Consider the following 18,803-nt stretch of genomic DNA (forward strand, 5'->3'; position numbering starts at 1 on the left):
GGGGGATGGGTTAGCTTGGTGATGGGTATTGAAGAGGGCACGTTCTGCATGGAGCACTGGGTGTTATGCACAAACAATGAATGATGGAACACTACATCTAAAACTAATGATGTAATGTATAGTGATTAACATAACAATAAAAAATTTTAAAAAAAGAATCTGTGGCTCCTTAAAGAATGGGTTCAAACTTAAGTGACCATCAACTTAATATAGACTACTATGTGCAGAAGATGTTATGTACAGCGGGGCGCCTGGGTGGCTCAGTCGTTAAGCGTCTGCCTTCAGCTCAGGTCATGATCCCGGGGTCCTGGGATCGAGCCCCGCATCGGGCTCCCTGCTCGGCGGGAAGCCTGCTTCTCCCTCTCCCACTACCCCTGCTTGTGTTCCCTCTCTCGCTGTGTCTCTCTCTCTCAAATAAATAAATAAAATCTTTAAAAAAAAAAAAAAAAAAGATGTTATGTACAAACCTAATGATAGCCATAAATGAAAAGCCAGTAATACATATGCAAAGGATAAGGAGAAGCGAATCCAAGTAGATCACTAAAGAAAACCAGCAAACCATGAAAGAGAGCAAGAGAAGAAAGGATCAGAGGAAAACTCTAGAAATAACCACAAAACAAGTAACAAAATGGCAATAAGTGCATATCTATCAAAAATTACTTTAAATGTAAATGGACTAAGTGCTCCAATCAAAAGACATAGGATGACAAAGTGGATTTAAAAAAGAAAAAAGGCCCTCAAGCTATATTACAAAGCTATAATCATCAAGACAGTATGGTACTGGCACAAAAACAGATACATAGATCAGTGGAACAGAATAGAGAACCCAGAAATGGACCCTTAACTCTATGGCCAACTAATCTTTGACAAAGCAGGAAAGAAGATTCAGTGGAAAAAAGACAGTCTCTTCAACAAATGGTGTTGGGAAAACTGGACAATGACATGCAGAAGAATGAAACTGGACCACTCTTTTACACCATACACAAAAATAAATTCAAAATGGATGAAAGACCTAAATGTGAGAGAGGAATCCATCAAAATCCTAGAGAAGAACACATAGCAATCTCTGTGACCTCGGCCGCAGCAACTTCTTGCTAGACACATCTCCAAAGGCAAGGGAAACAAAGGCAAAAATGAAATATTTGGACTTCATCAAGATAAAAAGCTTTTGCACGGCAAAGGAAACAGTAGATAAAACCAAAAGACAACCGACAGAATGGGAGAAGATATTTGCAAATGACATATCAGATAAAGGGCTAGTATCCAAAATCTCTAAAGAACTTATCAAACTCAACACCCAAAGAACAAATTATCCAGTCAAGAAATGGGCAGAAGACATGAACAGACATTTCTCCAAAGAAGACATTCAAATGGCCAATAATCACATGAAAAAAATGCTCATCATCACTCATCATCAGGGAAATACAAATCAAAACTAAAATGAGATAGAACCTCCCACCTGTCAGAATGGCTAAAATCAACAAGTCAGGAAATGACAGATGTTGGCGAGGATGCCGAGAAAGGGGAACCCTCTTATGCTGTTGGTGGGGAATGCAAGCTGGTGCAGCCACTCTGGAAAACAGTATGGAGGTTCCTCAAAAGGTTGAAAATAGAGCTACCCAATGACTCAGTAATTGCATTACTGGGTATTTACCCCAAAGATACAGATGTAGTGATCTGAAGTGCCACCTGCACCCCAATGTTTATAGCAGCAATGTCCACAATAGCCAAACTATGGAAAGAGCCCAGATGTCCATCGACAGATGAATGAATAAAGAAGATGTGGTGTATATATATATATATATATATATACACACAGACACACAATGGAATATTACTCAGCCATCAAAAAAATGAAATCTTGCCATTTGCAACAACATGGATGGAGCTAGAGAGTATAATGCTAAGTGAAATAAGCCAGTCAGAGAAAGACAAATACCATATAGTTTCATTCATATGTAGAATTTGAGAAACAAAACAAATGAGCATGGGGAAAAATAAGAAAGAGAAGCAAACCAAGAAACAGACTCTTAACTCCAGAGAACAAACTGATGGTCACCAAAGGGGAGGGTGGTGGGTGGATGGGTTAAATGGGTGATGGGGATTAAGGAGTGCACTTTCGTGATGAGCACTGAGTAATGTATAAAATTGTTGAATCACTATATTGTACACCTGAAACTAACACTGTGTGTTAACTATACTGGAATTAAAATAAAAATTTAATAAAAAAAAAAAGAATGTGAGGGGCGCTTGAGTGGCTCAGTTGGTTAAGCGTCTGACTCTTGGTTTCGGCTCAAGTCATGGTCTCAGGGTCATGAGATGGAGCCCCTCATTGGGCTCCACACTCAGCGGGGAGTCTGCTTGAGATTCTCTCTCTCTCTCTCTCTCTGCCCCTCCCTCCCCTCAAGCGCTCTCTCTCTAAAAAAAATAAATAAATCTTAAAAAAAAAAAAAAAGAATCTGTGGCTCTTTCTTACTCTATCTTTGAGCAAAGAAGCCTCTTGGCTGTTACCGTTAAAAAGTCAAAAACCCTTTGCAATTGTGAAGTGTTGTTATTAAATAGGAGCTTAGATCCTGAATATAGAGTAGAAGAACAGAGGCAATTAGACCTGAGTTCAAATCCTGACTTTGCTTAATATCTCAGTGCCTCAGGGATTTGTTTTTATTGAAGTAGTGTTGACACACACAATGTTACATTAGCTTCAGGGTGCTTCAGTTTTCTAACCTGCAAAATAGTGATGATAATAGTATTTTCATTGTAGAGTTCTTATAATGATTAGGTTACATAATGTAAGATTATATTGGTCACTCCATTCAGTGAAATTTGTTGGTGACGGATGTGCGTGTATAAAGATGTGTTCCAGCAACACATAAAGGTATGATCCCGAAATGTTAACTAAATTTGTTCCTGTTATGTCAAGCACTATAAAGATAAACAAGCTGTTATTTCCTACCCTGGGGGAGGTCATAGTGTACTAAATTCTACTGACCCAGGACCAGCTGCAGCAGAGAGGTTGAGACACTTGCCTGAGGCTCCCATGGGACACAAATGGGACAAAAATATAGGTCTAGTAATTCCCAGACACTGCTCTTTCCAACGGCTCCTATTTCAGGTGAAAGGAAAGGGAATTTCTTTAGCTTTCGTGCCCCCTCTGTGGAAGGTAAGCAAAAGAAAGAATAATACGATGTCAGATGGTACCTTAGTCCACTCAGGCTGCTCTAAGAAAATACCATAGGCTGGCTGGCTTATAAACAAGACATTCCCTCTCTCATGCTTCTGGAGGCTGAGAAGTCCAAGATCAAGGCACTAACAGATTGAGTATCTAACAAGGACCCACTTTCTGGTTCATAGACAGCCGTATTTTCCTCTGTGTCCTCACGTGGTAGAAGGAATGAGGGATCTCTCTGGGCTCTCTTTTTTTAAGGGCACTAATGCCATTGATGAGGGCTCTACTCTCACGACCCAATCACCTCCTAAACACCCCATTTCCTAACACCAACTTGGGGGTTAGGATTTCATCATATGAATAGTGGGAGGACCAAATATTCAGTCCCTAGCAGATGGCAAATGGGGTGTTTCCTAATCAGGATGCATGGAGGCTTAATGCAAAAAAAAAACGTTTGAGTTTTATTTAACAGCGTTGCCTCATGGGTCACCCAGAGCAGAAAACCTGGACTAGTGAAGACCAGGGAACTATTTTTCAGCTATAGAGGGAAATGCGGACAGGCTTCCATTTCCAGCCCCCCCCCCCACCACCTACATTTCATGACTCCTCTTCCCAAAAAAAAAAAAGCTTCCTGTTGCAAAAACTCTTCCGTACCCTGACAGGGAGAAATTTATGTGTGAAAGTAACAAAATCGTTTATTAACATTCTACCTCCCACTTTCCCACTTCAACCTGCCACCACCCAGAAGACTAGATCCTGATAGCCAGAAGGTTCTCTGTTTAACGGGTAGAGTAGGGGTGTTCAGATAGGAGTTGGGGGCAATAGATTCCTCTGCATAAGAAAGGAAGAGCTAGGGCGCCTGGGTGGCTCAGTTGGTTAAGCGACTGCCTTCGGCTCAGGTCATGATCCTGGAGTCCCGGGATCGAGTCCCGCATCGGGCTCCCTGCTCGGCAGGGAGTCTGCTTCTCCCTCTGACTCTCCCCCCTCTCATGTGCTCTCTCTCATTCTCTCTCTCTCAAATAAATAAATAAAATCTTTAAAAAAAAAAGAAAAGAAAGGAAGAGCTATTCCCATGGCAGGTGGCTGGGCAGTGTTCCTGGAACAGCTTGTACACAGCTTGCAGGAGCCAGGGTGGGCAAAAATGACCCTGTCCTTCAGATGTTGCGTATCAGTGCTCTGCTCGCTGAAGGCTACTTTTAATCTCAGAGGTGCAGACAAAATGGTGGGTGGCCATTGTTTTTGTACCCCCTCCACTGTTGCAAGCCTCTCCCCTCCAGCGGAAGTGACTTCCAGGGGATTTAAAGGGCTGGCACACTTCTCTCTCCCCTTTTATTTTTCTTTTTCCAATTTTTAGAGCCAGACATCAAAGACTAAGATATTCAAAAGCAAGTGTGTATATGGGGGAAAATCAGAAAGTCACTGCATGTGCACAGGATCAGAAAACACCCGAGAATATCCTACATTCACAGCTCAGGCTGGTCCTCAGCAGAGGCCACCGACCACAATCAAACAAAAATTCAGCAGAAACAAAAACAGTAAACCCTAGGGAAGGGGAGAAATCTGATTTTTGGAGTTACCACCTTATTAGATTCAAAAAAAAGAAAAAGAAAAAGAAAGGAAGGAAGGAAGAGCTATTGAGAGAGGCCTTGAGGAAAGTTCCCAACTTAAAATCCTCCTACTAAGCGCATACTGAGTGTTTACTCGTCAATGGCATTGACTGGCTGGGTTCACACGCGGTCCTCACTGTAAGTCAACGCGCCGTGAGTCACAAGCTAGGCATCATTGTGGTGTATCATTTTTTAACTGAGGAAACAGGCTCAAAGGTAAAATGATTTCCTGAAGGTGAGACTATGATCTGTAAATGCAATGGTGGGAATTCAGTTTATACAAATTGTATGCTTTTAGGGCTGAACACAGAGCTTGGCAGGAGTGGGGAAGGAGACCGAAACGTTTGCTGAGGCACGGGGAGGGAATAGGAGAAGTTCCGGAGAATACTATGAAGTTAGGAATTCCAGGGCATTGGGGGAACTCCTCAGGGCAGCAACAGGAGCTGGGAAAGCAGAAGAAGAGAGGAGCCTTCTGGAGGAAGACCAGGGCAGGAAGGCAGGCTGGGCCTCCTTCAGAATTTCCGGAAGACCAAATTTGGGTGAGAGCCGTGTGACTAGAATCAGGGGTCATCGGCTTTCGTCCTAGCTGTGCTGCATGCTTGCTGTCCGACCCTAGTTAGGCACATCACTGAATCTCCTCCAGTCCTGCCATTGTCTCGCCTGCAAAATGGGCACTTTTTGCTTCACTGCAATGATGAGTTACTACCTTTGCAGGTGGTTTGAAAACCGCATGGGCTCGGGAACATGGTCTGTAGTGAAGCTTCCAGATGGTTTCTCAACCACCATCTCCACTTTGTCTGATGCCCCACCCTCTTTGGGGGACACCATCTGCATCTCAAGCTTTATTTGTCCAGGGTCCAATTATTTCAGAATGGTACCTGACTGGAAACTAATACAACACTGTATTATAATTATTTGAATTAAATATATAATTATATTCATATAATTATATTTGAATTAAAAAAAAAAAGAATTGTACTTGACTTATCCCCTTCCCTAGATAAGAGAGATGCCAGGTAGGGAGGAGACCTCTCACCCACACTGCAGAGCTAATCACCACCTAACCCTTGTTCTAGTCCCGGTGGTGCGAAGTCATTGTCTCCTTTCCACTGGGTTTTCTTATGCTTAAATGAGAGGGTTGGGACCAATGATCTCGAAGGTACCTTCAGGCTCCAAAGCTGTGTGGTGCTTGGAAGACCCCTCCTGAGGCTGTCCTGCCAGCCCAGTGTTCCAGCTCTTTCTATTGCCCAATTAGCAGCATTTACCCAACCTTTTTTTATCAGGTATGTGTTTCTATTCCAGGCATTCTGAGCCAATTCTGCAAATCAGACTTCTTGGAAGACTCAAATGTTTTAACAATCTTCAAACATATGACATCAAACGTGCCATTTTCCCTTCATCCACCAACTTTGTACTTTCATCCAAAAAAAAAAAAAGAAAAGAAAAGAGGTACTGAGTCCATCTGGCATGATATGCTTTGAATAAAAGCCCTTCTGCTTATTATTTCTAATTTCATTGTCCTCTAGAATGTTTACAGAAGTTTCTTTCAATATTTATTGCACCGTGTTTCTAATTACAGATCCAGACCATCCACGCAGACTTGGTGGGGTGCTGGGCTGGGATGTAGGTGTCTTTCTCGTTTTCATCTCCACACTGCTTTACTCTGGGGGCACCATGTGGCCCTCGGCCGTCATCACGCCACCCTGGTGTAATGCTGCAGAGGCAGATTCTGACAATCAGCGCCTTTATCCTGAGTCTCCCTGGGGACTTGCAAAGCCGCCTCTGATGAATTTTTGCCTGCCTCAACACCATTATTGTCACAGGAAGGATGGAGATAATTACCTGGTTTATTATCCTGAGGCTGGCTTCATCTGGGGGCCCCGTGATCATTGGGAACAGAAGGCTCATCTCTGTCTTCGGGAGTCCTGAATAGATGGGTAAAAGATTCACATTCTCCAAATGGTGGTGTCTCTGAAAGGCAAGGGATGATCTCTGCAATGAAATTACTTCCAACTGGATCCTTTTTAAATTACCTCTCCCCCCCGAAATGCCCCCCTAAGCCAAAATGCTGTTTTAAATTAAGCTCTTTTCCTCCCCAAATAAGTTCCCATTTCTGATCTCCCCAGTTCTCTCATGATGCTCTATTCTTCTCATCTCATGGCACATCACCCCCCACAACAAAGCAAGTCCCGTTACTCCCTCTTTGTGGCATCTTAATGCTTTTCCCATCTGTCCCACTCCATCGCCCAGTTTCCACCCAATATCCCATTGTCTCCATTCCTGCAGGACCTCCTCCTTGTCTCCTAGTCTCTCCCGACCCCACCCACCATGTACCTGAATCTGGAATAATCCACATAAAATCCATCAAAATCCACATATTGATTTCATCACTCTCCAATTCAGCAATACTGTGTGAGTGCCCTTTGCTTTCAGGATGACGTCTCCATACCAGCTGCCGGGCAGGATCTCCACCATCGGGCCTCACAGCCCCCCACCAGCTGGGAATCCACTGAATCCTCCTTCTAGCCACATAGGAGTGCTCTGGGCTCTGCAGTCTCAGCTCTTGCTTACACACTGACTTCCCAAGCATGTGGAAAACCTGAGAAAGAAAAAAAAGCAGTATTTGAGGGGCGCCTGAGTGGCTCAGTTGGTTAAGCATCTGCCTTCAGCTCAGGTCATAATTCCCAGGGTCCTGGGATTGAGTCCCACATGGGGCTCCCTGCTTGGTGGGAAGTCTGCTTCTCCCTCTCCCCAACTCATTCTCTCTCTCAAATAAATAAAATTTTTTTTAAAAGACAGTATTTGAGGTGATTCTTAGTGCAGACAGACATCTAGGAGTTAAAAGTGAATTCTACCCTATTTTTGTATGTGGCATATCATGATGCTCCTTATTCTGATACTCCCCCAGATCCTGGAAAAATGTTCCCACTGTGTCGTCCACTAAATAGACCACAGCTCTCCCTCAATGATTCAGAAGGAAGTTCTAGCCAAAAAAAAAGGAAAGAAAAGAAAAGAGAAGAGAAGGCATGATACAGGAAACGCAGTGAGTATGGGTTAAAAAGAAAGGATTTGGAATTAAGTAGAACTGTATTCAAACCCCAGTTCAGACACTTACTAATGCTTGGCATTAGTTGAGCGCATCACTTAACCTGCCTGAGACTGCCTCCTTATCAGCAAACAGGGCTAATATTGCCTTGCAGGGTTGGTGTGAGAGCCAAAGTCAACACACTTGGTGTTTATTTGTTAACCCAAGTGAGAGCTGGTAAGAATCTGAACTAAGACCTATTGGTAAGATTGAAAGGAGTGAAGACATTTCAGAACTATTTAGGAGGTGAGATCATCAGGATATGGGACTCGTTAGGAAGAGAAGGGAGAGGAGGCAGCGATGAATGAGTCCCAGATTTCTGTCATGAATGAAAAGTCAAGATTTGATTGGTAAGTTAGAAATCCTAAGAGTATTAGGGTGCCTGGCTGGCTCAGTCAGTGGAGTATGCGACTCTTGATCACGGGGTTGTAATTTCATGCCCCACATTGGGTGTAGAGATTACTTAAAAATAAAATCTTTTAAAAAGAGTATTTAGATTTATATGATACTTTTTCTGTGCAACATTACAGATATTCTCAAATTTCAGACAATGCTAAATAGAGGTTTCATCATACCAAATGGATAACAAAGAAAATACTTATTTCTAGATACTGAAGCCTCAGATGGACAAGTTTTTTAGGTAGCAATAGATCTTGTATTCAATTGAAGCATCTACTACTGATGTCCAGTCCCCTGGAAATGACAACCTCTACAAAGAAGACCAGATGGAAGGGGAAGATCCATCTGGAAGCAAAGACTGTCATATTGGTACAGGATAAATGCCTGTGGTCCCAATGGTGGGAATGTGATCAGAACAACACTGGAGAAAGTGGGCAAGTGAAGTGCTGCAACTTGACCGCACTATTGCTAACAAGTCCCAAAACCAGAGCGATGAAGGACTACACCGTGGGGCTGACCCTACTTGAAACTCTTCATAAAATTTTCAATCATAAAATAGTCCAACATGAGTTCAAGATTTCCCATCTTGGTCATTCTGGATCATTCACTTTTTTTTTTGGTCAGGTTCTACTAACTGGAACCAGAAAAGTCTACATGAGAAAATGGAAGATGGGGGGTTGGAAATGAGTTTTAGAAGGAAGGCAAATGTCAGGCTTAGGGATGTGGTCTGTATTTGTAAGCAATAGGGAGTGACTGAAGGTTTTAGAGCAAAGCCATGATGAGATGCAAGCGAATTTTTAAGAAGAACAGTCTGGCAGAGCTGGGCAAAATGAACTGACTCGAAAACCACTCAAATACTGAATTATTGTTGTCATTCTAATTAGACTTTTCACTTTCCCCATTAATTGCATCTTTAAACTCTGGTCCCTCTAAACCCCCGACAATATTCTTTCCTGAGAGTTTCTAACTCTCTTGTCTCAACGATTTTCAACAGAGGAGAGGCACAGGATTTGGAAGTCAGTTGGCATTTCTTATTGAGATAGTTGCTATATTCACAAGTTGGGGCGCAGAGTGAGGTAGGTAAACTGGGGTTTATTTCCACAGAAGTCAGTGATGCCAAGTATCCTCAAGACACTAAGAAGCCACATGCAAAGACTCATCCTGCCCAAAATGCCTGCAGTGCCCTGGGTGAGAGGCATGATATTTGATCTCTTTTTGCTGCCCCTATCTTTGTCTTCCATAAATTTTCTCCTTCTGTCTATCACCAGGCATCCTGCCAGTTGCCTGATTAGCAGGTTAAATGGTCACTCAACTGTCATCGAACTCCTCCCTCGATTCAGGAGCAACTGGAGGAAAGCCAACATCCATTATTGACCTAGTTGCACAGCACTTAAGATTTCCACAGTGCTTTGCAATGGTTTCTATTAGCTAATTCTCATGTCAACACATGCATTGAGTTAGTTTTGTTATTCGTGGTTTGCCAGTGGAGAGACTCAAGTCCAGAAGATTTGGAAACCTGTTCATGTCTCTTACATTTAATTCAAAGAACCAAATTGTGGGAAGCTCTTTTCAAAGTCCCAATAATTTTCTCATACCTCTAGGACATTCACTTAGTAGGGTGCCATTGGTGACAAAATTTAAATATAAATGTCCCTTGCTTTTGGCATTTAAATACTTTGAAGGCCTAGTGATGAAAAGTGAATTGCCCTCTCCACTGGTTTTCATTATATTGAAGATATATTCAAGGTTTTTTTTTTTTTAATCTCTCTGAAAAGCTGAATGTTTTATTGCCATCTCTATGGACCTCTCTTTTGATGTCTGTTACGTTTCACTTTGTATTACTTGGCCCCTTTGGGGGACTGTTGTCCTTCCTAACAGATGGAAAGTGTTTTGAGGGCAAACTGTCTTTTTCTTTGTATTTCTCCAGACACTATAATAGTGCCTTGCCTGCAGTAATGACTTATTAAATATTTGCTGATAGACTGGTGCTCAAATTGTTGGCCAATTCCACAGCATAAAAGGTTTTACTTCCTGGGTATCTACTCTTTGAAAAAAAAAAAAATTCATCACAAAATATTTTGCAGTATTCTGGCCCTATGATGTCCCTGTTGTGATTAGTTAGCTTTCATCAACACCATCTCTAAGCTCTGGATAGTTCTCTCATGATGAAGGAGTCTCTGATGCCACAACTGCCAATCCCATCACCTTTTTTCCACCCAGAAATTTACTGTGCCAAGTACGGCTACTAACTTACCCAGTGGGGGTGTTGTAGATAGATGGTCACAATGGGCAGAAACGATCACAATTTTCCACTTGTCACTATGTCCTTGACCTTTGCAATGTAACTTTGCAGCTACTCCTATCAAGATGTAGGGTCTATTTTCCCATCCCTTTGAATCAAGAATAAAAAGGAAATCCCTTAAGTTGATAAAGGAGAAAGGAGATCTGCCCCAAAACCCAGAGGAAACCTCACACATAATCAATGCATTTTTTTTTCTAATTCTTTTGAGTATAGTTGACACAAAATATTACCTTGTTTCAGATGTACAACATGATGATTCAACTTCTCTATACATTATGCTGTGCTCACCACAAGTGTAGCTCCCATCTGTCACATACAACAGTATTACAATATCATAATCAATGCATTTTAAATGCATTCCTTTTAATACCAGAATAAAACCAAGGTGCTCACTATTGCTGCAGGGGCTCTACAGCGTTCTCAGTGTCTTGGCCAATGAAATGAGGCATGAAGATTGTAAGGGAAAAAAGCAAAACTGTAGGGTACCTGGGTGGCTCAGTCGTTAAGCGTCTGTCTTTGGCTCAGGTCATGATCCCAGATCCTAGGATCGAGCCCCACATCCGGCTCTCTGCTCAGCAGGAAGCCTGCTTCTCCCTCTCCCACTCCCCCTGCTTGTGTTCCCTCTCTCGCTGTGTCTCTGCCAAATAAAGAAATAAAATCTTAAAAAAAAAAAAAAAAAAGCAAAACTGTAAGTGTTTTCAAAAGCAACACACATGAATTTTATAGAGAAATGTTAAAAATTTTATAGAGAAGTTTTTAAAACCCATTAAATCATATAAGTTCTGATTAGTGGAGAAAAACCCAATGCTCATGGATGAGATTATTTAACACTGTGAAGGTATAAATTCTCCCCCCAAATTAATTCATAAATTTAATGGAATTACAGACAAAATTTCAATAGGCTTTCTTTTTTTTTTTTTTTTAAGATTTTATTTATTTATTTGAGACAGAGAGAATGAGAGACAGAGAGCGTGAGAGGGAGGAGGGTCAGAGGGAGAAGCAGACTCCCTGCCAAGCAGGGAGCCCGATGCGGGACTCAATCCAGGGACTCCAGGATCATGACCTGAGCCGAAGGCAGTCGCTTAACCAACTGAGCCACCCAGGCGCCCTCAATAGGCTTTCTTAAACATCTCATCAAACTGATGCTCAAATGAGTATGAAAAAACAAAAGTCCATGAATATTAAAGACAATTTTGAAAAACAAAGGGCAAAAGCCATCAATATCTGTATCTAGTTTCCCAGGACTGCTGTTAATAAATTACCACAAACTGGCTTAAAGCAACAGAAATCTATTCTCTCAGTTTTGGAGACGAGAGGTCCAAAATCAAGGTGTTGGCAGAGCCACATTCGCTCTGGAAGCTCAAGGGGAGAAGCCATTCCTGGCCTCTTCCAGCATTCTTCGGCTTTCCTCGGCTGGGGCTATCACTCCCTCTCTGCCTCTGTATTCACGTGGCCTTCTTTTCTGTATGTCTCCATCTTTCCCTCTTCTGTCTCTTGTAAGGATACTTGTCATTGGACTTAGGACCCATCTAGGTAATCCCCTTAAATTTCATCTCAAGATCCTCAATTTTTTGTATCTCTAAAGACACGACCTCAAAAACACAAGCCATATGGTAAAAAAAAAATTGGCAATTTTGATTACATTAAAATTAAGAATCCCGGAGCGCCTGGGTGGCTCAGTTTGTTAAGCATCTGCCTTCGACTCATGTCATGATCCCGGAGCCCTGGGATCAAGCCCCATGTCGGGCTTCCTGCTCGGCGGGGAGTCTGCTTCTCCCTCTCCCTCTGCCTGCTGCTCTGCCTACTTGTGCTCTCTCACTTTCTCTCTGTCAAATAAATAAATAAAATCTTTTTAAAAAATAAAAATAAAAAAATAAAATTAAGAATCCCTTCTTCCTTATAGAATTCCTAATAATATATGCAGATACTCAAAGGTCTAGAAGGTGAAGCTTAATTCCCCTCCCCTTCAGTGTGAGCTGAACCTCATGACTCACTTCCAAGAATAGCATATGGAAAGGAAAAAAGCTTAATTTTACAATGGAGAAAACTTGCAGACATTCCCCAAGTGGTCAAGGTTAACATTTACCAGTGATAAGTCATATTGATATCATAAACCCCTTGATATATGATAAGCACATTTTACTTCTGCAATGTTCTTCCAAGAAATGCATAAGCCCCGTCTAATCATAAAGAAAACAGCATTCAAACTCAAATTGGAGAGATTCTACAAAATGCTTCAACACTATGAAGATCATGAAAAACAAGGAAAGACTGAGAAATTGTCATAGATCAAAGGAGACTAAAGAGATAAGGCAATTGAATGCAATGTGATATCCTGGATTGGATCCTGGGGCAGTAAAAGGACATCAATGGGGAAAAAAAAAAAAAAGAAACGGAAATCTGAATAAATCTGTGGTTTTGTTAATTGTATTATACCAAACATTAATTCCTGGTTTTGACAAATGTGCCAAGTTATATAAGATGGTTAACATTAGAGGGAGCTCAGTAAAAGGAACATGGGAAGTCTCTATATTATCTTTACACGTTTTTGTAAATCTAAAATTATTCTAAAATGAAACGTTTGCCATTTACAAAATAATCTCAACAAAAGATATCAGAATAAACTCGTACCAACTAAAACTCATAGAAATTAATGTCTAAATAGACATAGAACTCTAAGAAATTAATGAAAGAGACAAGAAACCCAGTAGTAAAATGGACGAGGATATGACCAGACAAATCCTAGAAGGAGAAATCCAAGTGACCAATAATATATCAAGGGAACCAGAAACATGGTAAATTAAACCAAAGAAATATGTTTATATGAATCAACTTGGGATCCAGATAAGAAGGGCATTGCAGTACTTGGTTTCATTACAATAAGATATACCCCACAGCATAGCATGACACTCAAGAGTAATTCTTTCCAAGACCTTTATAAATCTCCCCAAGTCACAAAGTTCCACTCGATCACATAAGTTCCCCCATAACATGCATATACAATGAGTGAAAAACATGGTTTCTTTGAGCAGCTGGGGGCAGGGTGTTAGACTCATTCTCCAGCATCCTGGCCAGCAAGTGCAATTCTAATTCATGCTTCAACAAAAATACAAATTATAATATATTTTGAACCTGGAGGGTCATTTGCAAATAATGAGAAATGCAAATTTTAAATCAATGTAAGTCCGGGGAGTGCTATAGAGTGATGGCCACTCTGGTGCCCTAGAAGAGTTACTGCAGCATTTTTAAGTGTTTAATGTAATTTCTGAAACAACGGAGGCCGTGAGCAAACCCTGATCATTTTGATTGACCATCCGGCCTGGGGCTCAGACCACTGCAGCACGACTCTAAGCAAATCACGGAAGATTGAAATTCTAAAAGAAGCTGTTGATTTCAAAGCTTTTAATGACTCAAATTTTCAATCAGCAGTTTTTTTCCCAGTTCATTACCCACAGACTCTGTGGATCAACCAATGTGTGCAGCCCATCTCCTCCTTAATTCCTCTTGTAATACAATCCTGTCCATCACGTTACCCAGCCCTGGAAAAAAAAGCCAAGATCTAGATGTTAATTTTACCTTCATTTGCTTGGGCAGCATTCCAAAAGCATGGGAAGCAAAGTACAAACCCCCACCCTCTCAGAAAGCTTCTAAAATGAAGCTGCTGACCAAGCCGTTGATTCCTTAACACAACTGGACTGATGGGAAATTGAACGTGTGCTGGCAGCCTGAGAGATGCCCATGAACAAAGAGGGGGAGAGGAGAGAATCTTCAGCCTTGAGTCAGAATCATGTCCATCCCACAGTGTCACTCTACCTCGGGAGTCAGGAGATGAAAATAACTTGGCTTTGAAACACACACAGGCTGTTCGGGAAAGCAGCTGACAATTACAAGTATGAGGGGGGATATGGGACTGGGTTCCTACTGTGTAAAATTGTATGTTATTGAATTGATTGAGTTGTCATTCAGAAAAGCTGATTTTGGAAATGAAGCTAGTGCGGAAATAAAAAAAAAGCAGAAATTCAGATAAGATTCATTCAAGTCCTATGACTGGAATCTGTGAAGTTAAAGGGTTGCAGCTTGTGAAGTAATATGATTAAACAGTGGGGTTGAAGGTCATTCCTTATTACCCTTTTCTATAAATTATCCCATTTTCTCTTTGGCTCAGTGACTGTCACTCAGCAGGGTCACTTGCTCACTGAGTCACCTGGAGCTGCAGGCATCCAGGCCTTGGCAATATTAAGTTACATGCAACTGATAAATCACTAAGTTCTACCTCTGAAACTAATGCAAAAAAGAAGAAGAAAAAGGAAAGAAAAAAATGAAATCCCCATATTGTCTTAAAGGTTTCTTAGAACCCATTTCCCAGCCATCACCCACCCTGACCTCCAGCCTTCTCAGTGTCCCCACCAAGGTGTCAGGTCCCATGACTGACAGTGAATGTGAGATCTAGGGATCCCTGGCCCAGCCTTAAGGTATCTGGTGAGCTAGTCAGCAGTAGCACACAGTATGGTTTCTAAAGGCAGGTGGCAAACTCCTGTTTCATTAGGGTTACCTAGAGAGCCAAGGGAAATCATCTCTGGATTGTGTCTTGTATGTAGCAGGTGCTCAATAAAAATGAGTGCAGTGAATGAAGGAACTAGCAGTTCCCCACAATAGCAGGAGTCAGAAGGAATAAGCATCCAGTCAGCATTCACTTCTGACAGATTTGTCCAGAAGAATAAAAGCCCAGCTGAGAGTGGGAACAGAAGGAACAGAGCTTCCTTCCTAGGGGAGAGAACTGGCAGGGGAGAGAACTGGCAGGGAAGAGGCAGGTGTCCAGGACTTCAGCCACGGAGACCAGGGGTCAGAACAGGACTCTGGTCCCAGCAAGGAATGCGAACATGGGATGAGATGAACACAGCAAGCACAGACGAAGTGCGTGCACACTCACGGTCCCTGGCTGCCTTGGGTAGGGTCAGCCCAGGAATGGACAGGGAGCACTGCAGAGGAGGAGGGGATCTCGGGACCTGCCCCAGCTGAGCAGGGCCCCGGAAGACTGCTGAACCAACTCTCCCATTCATATCTCCACCTTTCCAAAACTGGCTCTCAGGCTGGTATGCGTTTAAATCGTGAACTTTAATGCAAGAGCCTGCTCTGGTGGAAAGATCACAAATGAGGCAGTTTTGCCGTGACCTTCATGTGCCCTCAGACAAGTCACTTAACTTCTCCAAGTCACAGGTTCCTCCTCATAACTGGGGGCAATGATCTGACTTACTGGAGCGTTTGAGGAGTAGGAAGAGTCCACGTATGGAAGCACTCAGTAAAGAATGTAGCTATTTGTGTGTTTCGTATTGATTTCAGTGTTGAATTTGTCAAATTGAATTTTCTGTAATCATAGAAATAAAGCTTTAGTTTCGAGAAATTTTAAGCATCACGCAGGCAAAATGAGCTTTGGAGGGAGCCAGAGAGGTCTTCTCTGGGCCCCTAAAATCAGACTGCAATTGGCATCTACCCGACGCAGCTCCACTTAATCAGGCTCTGCTTGAAGCCGCGATCCGCAGACTCATACGATGTACAGCTAAGTATCTGCTGGAGGGCATGTAAATAAAACCTTCACTGAGGTAAACAGTTGTTCAGTTTTACAGCCTATTCACACGTAACTTTTATGCTCCTTTATGATATATGGTTTCTCTGCCTTTGGAAGTCTTGGAACATCGTTCCATGTCATGTCCTCTAAGTGACGGGCTGATAAACGGTTATTTATTCACTAGTTTTCCAGGCCCATGAACGCCTTTAAACTGGAATGCTGTCGCTGTCCCTAGCTCCCAATTAGTGGTCATGGTAACTCTTCCCAACTGGATGCGAGCCAGTTATCCTGACAGCCTTAGTGGCCCAGGGCAGAAGGTTGGGTGGGATGAGGAGGAGCCCATGGTTCCATCATGTTGTCTAAACCAAAGGCTGTGTCTGCCATTGGTGCATCCCGTTGTGAGAAAACAGGGCACGCCTGCAGTCTTCCTAGCACATGGCCCATGTCACGAAGGTTCCTGGAAAGAACTTGAGTGCTATAAACAGCACCTGCTACTGAATCAAGTGACTGAACCCTCCGTACTCACCTTCTGCTGGTTTCACGCCAAAATGACTGTTCAGCTGCCTGACACAATTGTCAGGCACAGACAAGAAAGTCAAGTATGTCTGTTCCTCTTCCTGCCGACACCACGGATGCTTCTGTGATGGAAGGCGAGTCCCTTCTCCATTCTGGGGGAAGGGACAGTCCACAGCTTGATCTCAGAATGGATCCAAATTTTAATTCACAAGATTGTTGGTTGGAATCTGCAAAGCATTTTTAATAGAAGTAACATTATAAATAAGAGTTTGAAATGGTTACCATGGTTATTATAACAATAGTTCCCAAGTATTGAGTGCTTATTACTTGTGAGAAACTATGCTAAACATTTGCCATGTAATATTCATGAGATACTCACAGCGAGCCCACAACCTGAGGTTGACCCTTTCCATCCATAGCTGAGACTACGAAGGCTCAGAGAGGCTAAGTAACTTGCCCAACATCACAAAGCTGAAGTTTGAAGTGCGTGCTCTTGACCACTCCTCCACGGTCAGTGGAGACCCTTGTGTTTTTCAACCTTCCGTACTCTCTAAATTTAAAAATGAACAGTTTGAACTGTACATTCAGGAAGATATTTTGTCAGCTTTCTAGGCTAGCCCACAAAAATCAGTGTTAACTGTACATAGCTGATTTATGAGGACAGGCATCTACGCAGAGGACCAGTGAAAGAGGAGAAAGAATATGGAAACCAGGGGTAGAAGAAGAAGTTAGAGAAAAAAGAAAAGAGGGAAAGCAAACGGAAATGGGAGAGAAGAGTGCTTCATGGAAGAGAAGGTAAAGTGTAGGGCATTCCAGGCAAAGGGGGCGGTTTGAGCAAAATCGTGAAGAAGGCTGGAGGGTGGAGAACATGGAGAGGATCTGTGGAAGGAGGTTGAAAGCTTTGAGTGTCCCATCCAGAAGGCTAGATTCTATTCCATCTCCTGACTAGTGCCACTTTCCACCTCATGTGGATTCCACAAACAAAAATATAATGAACGTTGGAACTGCCGTCAACTGGAAGACAAAAGAAGCAATTGTTGGCACCTACACCCACCAGATTTTTTTTTTAAAAAAGGGTGAAATTACTTAAAAGTCATATTTATCTTAAGAACCACTTTGTCCTTTGAAGTAATGAAAAAGATGATTTTCACATTTTCAAAACACTAATGATAATCCAGCACATTAAATTATTACAAATGCTCGGTGTATGTGGTCACAGGCCAGGTCGTCTGGTATGTTTTTTTATTCTGTACGCCATCCTCGACATCCTGACTGTCTCTGCACTCAGCAGGTACTCAGTAAACCTTGGAGACTCGAGTTTCTGGGCGAATCTCCAACCTTGGCAAGTAACTGGAATATTAAGCAGGGAAACTGAGGCAAAAGCCCACTTATGAACGAACTCAGTGGCATTTCAAAAGACTGCCACCTGAAGCCTCCTTGGCTACTCAGGGCTCAGCCTACCGCAAGAAAGAATTGAATGCCAGGCACTGCTCCGGGCACAGCAGAGACACAGACTCGATCAGTGCCCTGCATACCAGGTACTCGAGAAAATCTGTCTCCTAGCACGTCCTTCATGGTCAAAATTAATCCAGGGACCAGTGGAGCGGAGCTTATAGGTGGAGGGCATCCATGAGTCCAGTGCTAAGACGCTGATGGGGAAAGAGGGGAGGCAACAGGTGCAGGGACCAGGGAAGGGACCCTCCTAGATGAGACCCACATGGTCTTCACTGGCCCTCCAGCTGTGCAAGGAAGGAGCCTCCTCTCCGACACCTAGTGCTGAGACACAAGACAGGATGCTTATTTTAGCTCTGATTTGTTTTGACCTTGTGCCAAGGGAACACATGGTCCCTTGCCAGCCCAAAAAGGGCAAGCCCAAACTCTTGGGCTTCATCCCATCCCTGCTGCAGCCATCCTGGACATCTTCTCGGTTTTTCAAAAGTTGGTCTTCTGTGTAGTCTCCTCCCTCTGAGGGGCACATTCTTCCCACGTTGTTCTCCTCTCCACCTTCATCTGTCAGCTTACACAGGACTTCCCACAGGAAGCCTTTCCTCCCAGACCAGGTTGAAGATCTTGCTCTGTACAACCCATAGGACCTGTTGCCAGCCCTTTTCATAACTCTTAGCACACTTGTAATTATTTATCTCCCGCCCCCCTAGACCATG

General features: G+C 42.7%; 1 long non-coding RNA gene across 1 annotated transcript in view; it reads right to left on the minus strand.

Annotated features, from left to right (window-relative positions):
• LOC145722291 (uncharacterized) overlaps positions 1-10,906 on the minus strand; it is a 14,862-nt gene extending 3,956 nt beyond the window's left edge. Inside the window, exons 1-3 of the long non-coding RNA XR_014146438.1 lie at positions 10,790-10,906; positions 7,108-7,372; positions 6,616-6,744 (exon numbers count right to left, since the gene is read on the minus strand). This is a non-coding gene — a long non-coding RNA (uncharacterized LOC145722291). The remainder of the gene's footprint in view (positions 1-6,615; positions 6,745-7,107; positions 7,373-10,789) is intronic.
• Between the last annotated feature and the right edge of the window lie 7,897 nt (positions 10,907-18,803).

Source organism: Leptonychotes weddellii, chromosome 6 (genome assembly GCF_054177405.1).
Source record: "Leptonychotes weddellii isolate Sample4059 chromosome 6, ASM5417740v2, whole genome shotgun sequence".
NCBI lineage: Eukaryota > Metazoa > Chordata > Mammalia > Carnivora > Phocidae > Leptonychotes > Leptonychotes weddellii.